This window comes from Nematolebias whitei, chromosome 20, assembly GCF_014905685.2.
Source record: "Nematolebias whitei isolate Nwh7 chromosome 20, NemWhi1, whole genome shotgun sequence".
NCBI lineage: Eukaryota > Metazoa > Chordata > Actinopteri > Cyprinodontiformes > Rivulidae > Nematolebias > Nematolebias whitei.
In genome coordinates this window covers 4,912,196-4,915,007 of record NC_056517.1, presented here as the reverse complement: position 1 = coordinate 4,915,007, position 2,812 = coordinate 4,912,196, and the positions used below count along the sequence as shown (strand labels likewise).

Sequence of the window (2,812 nt, the reverse complement as noted above, 5' to 3'; positions counted from 1 at the left end):
GTCCATCCATCCATCCATCCATCCATCCATCCATCCATCCATCCACCCATGCATTCGTCCTTTTTCGGCTTCTTCCTTTTGGGGTCATGGGGGTCACTGGTGCCCATATCCAGCAGTCACTGTGGGAGAGGCAGGATACACCCTGGACATGTCTCCAGTCCATCACAGAGACACATAGAGACAAACAACCATTCACCCTCTCTCACCTAGAGACAATTTAGAGTTACCAATCAGTCTAATGTGCATGTTTTTGGTCTGTGGGAGGAAACTGGAGTACCCGGAGAAAACCCACGCATGGAGAGAACATGCAAACTCCACCCAGAAATACCCCAGGATTCAATCTGGCGACCTTCTCGTTGAGAGGCGGCAGCTCTACCAACTGCGCCACTGTGCCGCCTTACACACACTTATCATGTTGCAAATGTATTTCTTACAAACTGTAAAACAGACAACACACAGTGTTCTGTGTTTGTGTGCGTTTACCTGAAGGAGCAGATGATGACGGTGCTGCTGAGCAGGGTGATGAGCGACAGACTGTGGCCCAGCGTGGACAAAATCTGCACCATTTTGTAGAAGACCAGCTGCGCACAGACATAAACACACGACAATAACTTCTGGTCCTTTGAATAAGAAACAATAGGAGCTTCCATCAAATCTGTCCAGAAAATATGAAGCGTAGCTGAGCTGAGCGCTGCAGGTCACATTGTGTTTCAGGTCCTCCAGTGAAAATGGCTTTTTGCATTTGAACTGTGGCCTCCGGCACGGATTCTGCCAAGGCTGCAATTTAATTTACCTCATGATTGTTTCTGAGAACAGACACACGTGCTGCTAAATGCAAAAACCTTTATGACCTGCTGCTGAAGGCCAAGTTATAATGGCTTTTACTTGTATCTGTGTTCATTTGCTGTCTGTTAGCAGAATATCACATGAACCACCAGACAGATTTTAATGAAGTTCTCAAAAAAAATGTTACTGGATATACATTTATACCTAATTGGCTTTTGTAGTTAATCCAGTTTAAGATGGTTACCACAGCCAAACCACAAAAAGAGTTATAACTTGGCCAACTTTACAGATATTGAGCAAAATTTTGGTCTGGTTGTAGCTGAGACTGATCCCCAAAACATAGTCAGGACTAGAGCCTGACCAGTTATCAGTGGGAGAGATGTTTGATGTTGATACAGGCGTTTGGGGACCTTTTGATATCTGTGATAACTGTTGCATTATGCGCTGAAATAAACTTTTAATTTTCACCTCTAAAACACTGGGAACAAGCCGTGTCCTTACTGGCAAAAGGTGTAATTGTACAATGTGTCCAGCAGAGGGCGCACGTGGACTACTTTCAAGTCATGGCCGTTCACTTAAGTTTCACTTTAACTTTCATGTTCAGCACAGCCAAAGCAGTGAACAATACTGTGTAGCATATTTGGCTGAACAGCGCATGGAAAGTTTATTTTAACTGATCTGTAAAATAAAATAAAAAACCAACTTTAATTAACAATTAGCTACGTGCCTCTCAAGTTAGCAAGCTATCATTAGATAACCTAGCATAGGCTGTTGCCTTGTAAAACTTTATCCAGAACAGTAAATCAAACGTAGCGGTAAAATAGATCAGTTAGTAACTTTATCTTTGTCGTCCTCAATGAAATGTATTGTTTGTCTAAAATCTTTACTTCTTCTGTGGTCAAAACTAATTAGACCTTCACCGTTCATGACTGACTGAAGAACAACTTTAAAAATGATGCAGAAAAACTGCTCCATGCATTTGTCACGTTTAGACTGGACTATTGCAGTGGTTTATTATCTGGGTGTCCAAATACTTCTTTAAAACGTCTTCAGTTGATCCAAAATGCTGCTGCCATAGTCTTAACTGGAGTTACTGGGAGAGATCATCTCTCTCCAGTTTTAGCTTCTCTCCATTGGCTCCCTGTCAAATCCAGCATAAAATTCAAAATCTAACTTCTAACCTACAAAGCTCTCAACAACCTAGCTCTATCTTATATTACAGATCTTATTGTTCCATATTTTCCTAACAGAGCACTTCGCTCTCAGACTGCAGGTTTACGTGTGGTTCCTAGAGTTTCAAAAACCAAAACGGGAGGCAGATCTTTCAGTTATCAGACTCCTCTCTTGTGGAACCAACTTCCAATCTCTGTCCGTGAGGCTGACACATTATCCAGTTTTAAAACTAGGATTAAGACTTTCCTTTTTGATAAATCCTATAGTTAGGGTCGGCTTGGGTTTCCTGAGCTGTCCCTTAGTTATGCTGCTATAGGCTTAGACTGCTGGAGGACAAACTGACCACAATTTTCACTCTGCTACTGTCTTTACTTACTCTGCTCAACCTGTTTTGTATTTGTAATTATTTTTATATCCTTAACTTGTGTTTTTTTTTTGTCTTTCAGGTACATCTGGACCTATACCTGGACCTGAACCTGGACCTATAACTGGACCTGGACCTGGACCTATAACTGGACCTGGACCTATACCTGGACCTATACCTGGACCTATACCTGAACTTGACCTAAACCTGGACCTATACCTGGACCTGGACTTATACCTGGACCTACCATTCTGTGTTCGTCTGTCTCTCCTTCCTGTCTTCTCAACCAGCCGGTCAGAGCAGATGGTCTCTTGTCCTGAGCTGGTTCTGCTGGAGGTTTCTTCCTGTTAAAAGGGAGTTTTTCTTTCCACTGTCTCCTTTGTGCTTGCTCAGGACGGAAGACTGTGATGAAGTGAAGATTCAACTTGTCTGCTGGATTCCTTAGATAGAGAACTTTACTAATTGGCTTCTATGTGAATGTTCCTGTAA

General features: G+C 42.3%; 1 protein-coding gene across 1 annotated transcript in view; it reads left to right on the top strand.

The window, feature by feature from the left end:
* The window catches only part of LOC119426807 (vasoactive intestinal polypeptide receptor 2-like), a 41,677-nt gene that overhangs the window by 29,807 nt on the left and 9,058 nt on the right, over positions 1-2,812 (top strand). The window lies entirely within an intron of this gene.